The 9,600-nt window shown below is 31.9% G+C and overlaps 1 pseudogene; it reads left to right on the top strand.

Annotated features, from left to right (window-relative positions):
• The first annotated feature begins 6,396 nt into the window (after nucleotides 1-6,396).
• Nucleotides 6,397-8,892, top strand: LOC114276479 (transcription factor DIVARICATA pseudogene; annotated as a pseudogene).
• Nucleotides 8,893-9,600: the final 708 nt, after the last annotated feature.

Genomic DNA, 9,600 nt, shown 5'->3' with positions numbered 1-9,600 from the left:
AATGCTAAAATCACAACCCAAATATATTCATGTAAATACATGAACCAAAAAAAAAAAAAAAATCACAGAATAGGAAACTACACAAAACAAAATCAAACAGTGAATACATCAACAAAGATTGTCAATTTTCAATCTCCAAAAATAGCCAAATTTAGTCACTAGTCACAACAGTAACAACCGAAACCCTAATTTCAGAACCAACAATGCCCTACAAATCAAATGAACATAAATCACGAACTAGTGATGTTAGTACTTTTACCTTGTTAGTTCTTCTTCTTCTTCTTCTTCTTCTTCTTCTTCTTCTTCTTCTTCTTCTTCTTCTTCTTCTTCTTCTTCTCTTTCTCTTTCTTTGAAAGGTGAACCTGTATTTAATAAGAGCAAGTATTGTAATTAATAAGATATGGTATTTGTCAAAAAAGTTTTGATTAAATGATTGCTCACCTCTTGGGATGAAAATGCATGAAATTGTTATTGATGTGACATTGGCCGAACAGTGGGATGACTACTAAGTGAATCCACAACCTATCATTCAATAAGAGGCTTAAGTTGTATAGTAGCTCTGGGCAATTTAAAGTAATAACTAATAAAAATAATGAAAATACATGTTGCCTATGTAATGGGTTCGAAGGTGCAACAGCTGGTGCAACGGGCACGCCCGCAGCTTGCAATTGAGATTCCAAAATCTCAATTCGTGACTGAAAATCTGCGCGTATAGCCTGAATTTGTTTCTCAATTCGTGACTGAAAATCTCAATTCCTAGTTGCATAAAATGACTTTGGCAAAGTTTCACCATTTGGGAACGAATCCTTCAAAAGCTCGAGCAACATCGTGAAAGACTTGTCACTCCATCCACTAAGGCACTTGATGTGCAATAACTGAACAATAAATGAGAGCGTTGAAAACTTCTGACACTCAGGATACAACTCTCTTTCGGCCTCTTTCAATAAATTGAAGAATTTTTTGGTTTTCTCATCTGGACCTTGTTTAATACCAGAACTTGTTGCCTCGTAAATAAAGCTTGGTGGAGGAAGTCCAAATCCTTCGTATAGCATTTCATAAGTTTCATCCCCATCGTTCGAATCAGTTTGCCCGACATTCACATTGTGTGGCACAGGCGACGACAAATTCTCCCCCTCAAAAATCCAACTGGTGTAACTTGGAAGAAACCCGTTGATCATTAAATGTTCTCCTGACAGGCCTTTCTTTACCAATTTGACATTACGACACCGTTTACATGGGCATGTGACTTCATTCAACAATGGCTTATTTTTGCATGCAAATTTAATAAATTCCTTAACCCTTTGTATGTATTCCGGGTACAACCTATGCTGATTTATCTAACTTTTATCCATCTAATTCTGTCTTACACTACAAATGTCATTGCCAAATCAACAAAGTTCAAAATTACCGTTCCATTTTAATTAATCTTAACCTCAATTAAGTACCTTATAATGTATGCAATATGACATCATTCACCTCTAACTGGTCTCTAATATGTTGGTTCATCCTACTTTCCCATTCAGGAATACACGGTCTATATTGTAAAAAGCAGTTCATACCGCTCTGTTCATCTCTAACGAAATTTCCGCAGCATCTCCCCATGGTTCTCCAAATACACGACATAGACTAGGTGTACTGCTACACCTTGTCTAGTATGCACTCGGAGAACACAAGGAGTTGCTACACGAAATCTCTACGAGATGGACTATAAGCAGTAGAACTACTAATTACAATATAGACTTGTGCTCCTGAACTGTCCAAACTAGACAATCCAAGAAGAGTTTCATCAAAGATGACTAGGTATCTCTAATGAAGATTCTTGGACGGGTCTAAGGCTATTTATGCATGCATGCACCATTAATGATTGCATCCCGGTGGTACAATCTAAATTAGTACTATCAAGCAAACTAGAAGGATATCTAATATGAAGCGTATTAATGAAGAAACCAAAAGTTTCTACAATGCTCTTGATAGATTATGATAGATTCAAGAAATACATTGCTCTCTCAAATCAATCAATAAAGACCAACAAGTGTACCAAAGCTCGAATACTTCTGATGATGATGAATCACTCAAATCAATCAAACAAGAAATACATTGCTCTCTCAAATCAATCAATAATAGAATAATTTTGGCAGGAACTCATGGATGTGGAAAGTTCAAACCCACTACCCAAACCAATAAGTGTACCAAAGCTCAAATACTTCTGATGATGATGATGATGATTCAGAAAACACCAAAAGTTTCTTCAATGCTCTTGATATATTATGATAGTTATCCACGTTAATAACTATAGGTACCTACAAAATATGATTACCTTTGTTGTTCTAGTATAAATATTGGTTCCTCTAGATAAAATTCATTTCTTCTTTAATTTTATATACCAAAGGAATACCATTGTTTTGTATTCCAAAGAGTTTGATGTAGTTGAATGATGGTTCAAACAAATACAATAGGAGTTGGACCTAAACACCAAGATCAAAGCTAAAATTATGCAAAATTAGGTTTTAGGTCTGAAGCACTATGACATCATTCTTATAATATTTTATGTATTTATTTTGTTTCTCTTGTTGACACCCTTGAGAAGTTTCTCATCCTTTTCTTCATTATTTCTTCCTCACCTTTTACTTTCATTAATTTCTTTGTCGATGAAGAACAACTTGGGTGGTGGTCGTCCAGCCATCACATGGGCAAACCCCACATACCAAGCAGTAAACACCACATATAGCTCAAACTCAAACCCAAGAAATCCCAATGTAACAATTATATTTTATTGCCTTGACATGCCAATCTCAAAAATCTAGTAGTAAATTGTTGATGTTGTCTGATTTTTATTAACTTTATTCTAGTTTCAATTTTGAAAATTGTTGAACTGTTCAAATCAATTTGATTTCTAATTCTAAAGTTTTGATTATAGCTCTAAACTGAACCGAACCGTTATATATTTATTTATTTATATTATTTTTATATGTAAGAATAAGAATATAGAAATTACTAATGACATTTTAAACATTAATTTTGATTGTAAAATTGATAAAATTTAATCAACTTAACTAAATTAATTATTTTTAGTATGTTTAGGAGTATAAAATATATACTATATTTCTTGTTATATAAATTTGGTAGTTATAAGGTGGAAATTTCGCAGGTTTTCTTTTGGTGATTTGATAGTCATTTGGTGATTTTCTTTGTAGTTTCAACTCTTATTAATTTTGTATACATCGTTTTTTTTTCAATCGATATACGCGGTACAATACATGTTGATAAACATGTTTTTTGCCTAATCCCATTTTTTTACTTGTCATTTATGTTCATGAAATCAATTTTAAATTTAAAAATATCCTAGTTATGATATAATGGCATTTTTTTTATTCCATTGAAGTAGTCAAAAACTAACTAACAATGTAAAAGATATATATATATATATATACTTCTCACACTAAGTCCTCTCTGCTATTTGATTTTATTCCTTTTAACATCTGAAAATTATTAGAATGTTTAACGCACAAGTCAAACAATATTAATGTTGACGTTCACGTTCATTTTTTTTCAATGTTCATTTTAATATGTTGTACTCTAACTATATATGAGGTTGTATAAGTACACATACACACAAATGCATATCATTACATATTGAGCAATACTATACTGATATAATTTTTGTACAAAAAAAAACTCTAAAGTCCAATTTGAAGAAAACAATCAGAGTATCAAAAAAAAAACATTCCATATACATAACAATCAACACAATTCCCAATTCCCAGTTTTCCTTTCACTTTCTTTCACTTTCCTACTTTTTCTCACCAACCAAACACAAAAATAAAATAGCGAAAAACAGCAGCTAACAAGACAGTTGTGCTAGAGAAGCACTAATGTAACAGTAGATACACCAATGTAACAGCATACTAGAACACATATACAGCAAAACAGAGCACAGGTACACCAGAGCAGCACACAGATACAGAGGCACCAGATTAGCAAAATGCAACAGATTAGAAGATTAGCATAAAATATAACTCTAAATTTTCCATCATGTTTATATTTGCTTCATGTAGATGATTTCTATGAAATCTTGAAAATGAAACTTTCTATTTACGTAGCTTCAAGTAGAGAGAGAGAGAGAGAGAGAGAGAGAGAGAGTACCGATTTGAGGTTGAAATGTGAGTAATCGAGGGGTCAGAGTTCAGATCTAAGCTTCTGAAAATCACTGAATCTCTATCTGAATCTTCGATGGAGCTTAGATCTGAATCTTCGATGGAGCTTCGAAATCACTTCGATGGAGCTTCGATCTGAATCTTCGATGGAGGTTCGATCTGAATCTTCGATGGAGCTTAGCGAGGATTGTGAGAGAGAGAGAGAGAGAGAGAGAGAGAGGGCTCAGATTCAAAATGATGTATGCGTATAAGGGTTGAGAGAGGGCCCAGATACAAAATAAGGTTTGAAAAGGCGTGTGTGGCTACCGCATTCGGAGGCGTTTTAAACGCCTCCTATTATAAAACGGTGCCGTTTTGGTTAAAAGAATATGCGGCGTTTATAAAACGCCGTTAAATATTAACAATAGTGACGTTTAAAAAAACTTAGTTAGAAAAACGTCACCATATCCCCTTTTTCCAGCAGTGTGCTCCTTTTTCTTTTTTCTTTTTTCTCAATACGAGTCTTCACATTGCATATGTTTCTCCAACAATTTAAAGCATGAATATTGGTTTGTATATTAACATCACTAATTAAACTTTTGTGTAACCAAAATATAGTAATTAAACACGTGTTTTATTTTAATGATCAAAATGGATGGTAAAATAAGTTGGTTAATGGAAATTTTGCACGTGAGATAATTTTTTTTCTATCATGTTCTCCTTTTTATTTTCTTTTCTTTTTTAGCATCACTATTGTCGTATTAGTGTGATATTCAATTAAACATTTGTCTTTTTCCTAAACTCAATCATTGTTGAACGTGTCACGCTAAAAAAAATGTCCATAACAGCTCCTTCAACGGACTCTAAGTGAACTATGTATCGCGACAAAAATAATCTTTTTATGCTTATAAATGCCAATATTTATTGAGATTATGATGTGGAACACACGTTTTATATTTTAAATGAATAACAAATTCCTTTAGAAAATTCCTTCTTTGTTTTTCGAGCACTAATAGTTAGATTTTCTATCGAAATTAAGAGTGACAAGACAAAACATGTTTCCTACTTTTGTGTTTGACAATTTGCATTGTACTTTTGCATGTAATGATATTTTATTTCCAAAATACTTATTATATTACTTTCAGGAACTATGATAACGTATTTTAGGCAAGTGAGATGACTTACTACTTTCAATTTGCTTTATTATTTCATGGGATTATGTCCATCCATTTAGAGCTTAAAAGACAATGTTAAATGTTTTGAATCTGGTTATTATTATTATTTTTTTAAAATACTTTGAAGCAAATATATGTATAAGAAGATGCATTGAGAAACTTTATTGAACAAACACAAATACAATAGTAGTAAATAAATCTTGCACAATTTAGTTAATTAGTAGGGAAAAAGAATTTGTCAGTTAGAAATTAATTTTCTAAACATTTCCATTTAACAAATGTGAGGATATTTTATTATTTTTCGGTAGGTGACATAAGCATTATGTTATACTTGAAAGCTAGTGATACAACTTCCAAATTAACCATGGTTATGACAATAAAGCATAAAATGAAATTATGGTCACATAATCTCTACCTGGAAAAAAGATGCCATGCATTTAGTATTTCAACAATGATAGAGACCACTAATTTTGGAACTCTAAAAAGACCACTAATGACATGACACTCAATAAAAAAAGAAAAAAAAATACAACACCAAGGCCAAAACATCAAATCATTCCTGGTGGGGCCCACTGCCACATCATTAGTGATAGCACTAATTAGTCCTCTCACTCATTTTCCTTAGTATTATTAGCATATAATACTTTGGACAAAAGAGTAAGAAATAATAAATCATTTTAAAAAATTCTAAAAATACATACAACTAAGCAAGTCTTCCTTCCTTTACCATGCACCATGCAAGAATACATGGACCTCATTAATTAGTGAAATAAGATGCAAGTTTATCATAGACAAAAAAAGAAAAAAAAAAATGAGAAAAATAAAGAAAGGAAACTACTTCAATAGTTTTCTTTGTATGGAATGGATTTTATTTTTAATAAACCACCACTAGGGAAGGTTTATCAACTTACAACTAAGCAAGCTAGCAAAATCTCACCCCCGCTCCTCACATATATGAGAAACCATTAATCTCCATTAACTAAAGTATTTATGTTTGTGCGTATGCATCAATTTATCTATATATAATTCCCTTGTTGCAACATTCTACTCCATTTTAACTCTATTCCAAATCCTTTGATCAGCAAAAAATGGAGATACCACATCTTGTCGACAACCTTGATGAACTATCATGGTTCTTTATCTCTTCGCCACCTCCACCAATGCATACCGAGTGGACTTTTGAAGAGAACAAGTTGTTTGAGAACACTCTTGCTGAGTTTGACCTTAATTCTATGGACTTATTTGAGAAGATTGCTTCCAGGATTCTCGGAAAAACAGTTGATCAAATCAAAGAGCACTACGAATCACTAGTTGAAGATGTTGAGATGATTGAATCAGGTTTTGTTCCATTACCTGATTATGAAATAATTAAGAATGATGGGAATGGATCAACCCTTACAGTACAAAACAACTTTAATTATCAACAAAGGAGGAAAGGCGGTCCTTGGACTAAGGAAGAACATGGGTTTGTTTCTCCAACCTTCATATATTTTGCCATTTATATGTCATTTGTTTTGTTTTTTTAATTTCACAATTTGATTTGATCTTGACTTGAATGCCCTTGGCATTAAAATTTAAATTTGCATCTTATTCCATGAAATCAGGCTTAATGCAATGAAATGACCTATGTCTTCCGTAACAAGGGCCATCTATGATTTTAATATAATAGCTAATAAAATTAATAGCTAAGGTTCGTAATTTAAAATTTTATTTTTTCATAATTCATGAATGCATAAGGTTATGTACCTAGAAAAGTAATTATTGATGTTCATCTCATATGTAATTATATGTTTTCGGCAACAATAAAGTTCTTTGCTGATAAAAAAAGAAAAGAAAAGTAATGTATCCAAATTCAATTTTTTATGGTGGTACATTTCTAATGAATCTAAAGCACAAATCAATTTTTCTCATTAAATTTTAAATAGAAATTCTAGATATGTAGCATTGCTTTGTCGATTGATAAACTTCTAAAAAATTTCCATGAGCCTGTTAATTAACACCTATTCTATTCTTAGAGAAAAAATTATATAAGAAACAGGAGATAAGAAAGAGTAAAATTTCAATAAAACATAAATCATGCCTTTATTTTTTATGCAAAAGTAAATCGATAATGATGGTCATTTTTTGTTTTTCTTTTGAAAGAAAGAAAAAATTGCTATTTTTACTCACTGCGGAGGAGTTTGAGTGTTCTGAAAATAAATTGTTGAGTGATTTTTGGCTTTAATTGATAATTTCCTGAACTTTAAATGCATAGATTTAACCAAAACTTGATATGCAAGTCCTAAGCTTTGCTTCATTGATTGATTAGGAAGAAGTCCTCCTACTAGCTATTGTTACCAAAAAAAAAAATTAAAATTAAAATTAAAATTGAAAACTTCGGGATAGAAAGTTGTGGGGATAGAAAGATGTGGGTCCACCCTCTTCACATCGCTCTCTAAAAAATATTCCTGTTCCATTAATTTTTTGTGAACCTAACATAAGTGGTATTATTACATCGAGCAATGTTAGGTATCATGAAAAAAAATTTATGAAAATAATCATAAAAAATTTATGATCCTTGGATTACACTTAAAACAAAGCACGACACATTAATCAAGCTAATCCAAAAGTCATAAATCTTTCATGATTATTTTAATGAAAATTTTTTCATAATTCCTAACTTTTCTCTATTACATCCAATCAGATTCTCTACGGTCCAGTGGTTGTTCGGGTCTATTAGATGATGAACCATGTTTTGATAATTTAAATTATTTAACGTGTGAAATAATATTTTATTTTTGTAAAAAATTATACTGATTGAATATCAATAGTTAATTAATCAGATCATATTTTTGTCAACAAATTTTTTTTTTTAAATCATATTTACCATTGACAGAAATATGATTCGATCAAGTGACTATCGATATTCGATTTTTTTTTTTTTTTGATCGGTTAATGTTAGTTGTTCGTTGTTAGATTAACACTTATGGAAGAAAATCTCTCCACCCTTGACAAAACACCTAAGTGCTTCCACTCCCTTAATTCAATCCCTCCCATGGGAATTAAACCCATAACCTCCTTGGAACTAAGCTCTAACAAAGGCATGGTGACCAACTAAATTAGACAAGTTCTACACATTAAATGGTTCGAGTTATCGAGATCTAACCCGTGATGAGCCCTCACGGGCCCAACACCAGAAGCCTGACCCTTATTACATTTCATTTATTTCCTTATTACACTTGAATTTAGTTTATTTTGCAATAATTAATATGTTATTGTTATATATGATTATGAACTTTCTTGATTCTTTCTATGATTTGATTTTCCTCAATCTAAACAGGAACTTTCTAATTGGATTGGCGAGGTTCGGCAAGGGTGACTGGAGGAGTATTTCCAGACATTGTGTACAGACTAGGAACCCGACCCAAGTTGCTAGCCATGCCCAAAAGTATTACATCCGCCTCCAGAAATCTAATGTTGCCCAGCAAAATGCCAATTCAACCATCGCTTTGTCTTCCTGTTCATCAAAGCCCGGTGATCGTGACACTTCCACCTCTGGCCAGTCATCTACCGGGATCCCATTTCATCCATACCAGAGCTCATAAGCATGAATTAATAATATGCAAATTCAGTGTGCTTTTTTACATATTTATCTTTATTTTTCTGTACTGCATTTTGTGTTTTAAGTGGCGTTCATTTTCTACTGCAAAACTGTTGAATCGAATCATTATAGACTTTGTGTGTGAAAATTGGATATTGTTGGAGACTTGAAGTTAAGTATTATGGAAGTGCTAAGACTACTTAAGGGCAACTATTGGTTTAATGGTTAAGACTTAACCTAATAACTTTAAGGTTAAGACTTGATGCTTGTTGCTCCCCCTCGCTCTTTTTTGATGTAAACTCATATCATGTATGATTTTTCATCAATAAAGTTTCTTTTGCTGATCAAAAAAAAAAACTTTAAGGTTAAGACTTAACCTAATAACTTTTAGCATAATGTACAAAAGTTAGGTGTGTACTCAATCTTTTATCCCAAACACATATTAATATGTACTAATTCGGAACATATATTAATGTGTACTAATTTAACGTTGTTTTTTTCTAAGGCTACTTTTGGATGACCAACCATTGCTATCAGGAAGGAAACGTAAGCCTCAATAAATTCAACCAAAACAAACTAAGTCTTAGTTTCTAATCAAGTAACATCAGCTATATGAATCATTAATTTTTATTGTTTAAGGTTCTGAATTCGAAGCCTAATTCACTCTTGATACATTGTATTTAATTTCTCAATACAAAGTGCATATCTACTG

Source organism: Camellia sinensis, chromosome 1 (genome assembly GCF_055761805.1).
Source record: "Camellia sinensis isolate YWXY chromosome 1, ASM5576180v1, whole genome shotgun sequence".
NCBI lineage: Eukaryota > Viridiplantae > Streptophyta > Magnoliopsida > Ericales > Theaceae > Camellia > Camellia sinensis.
This window is presented reverse-complemented; position numbering and strand designations above follow the sequence as displayed.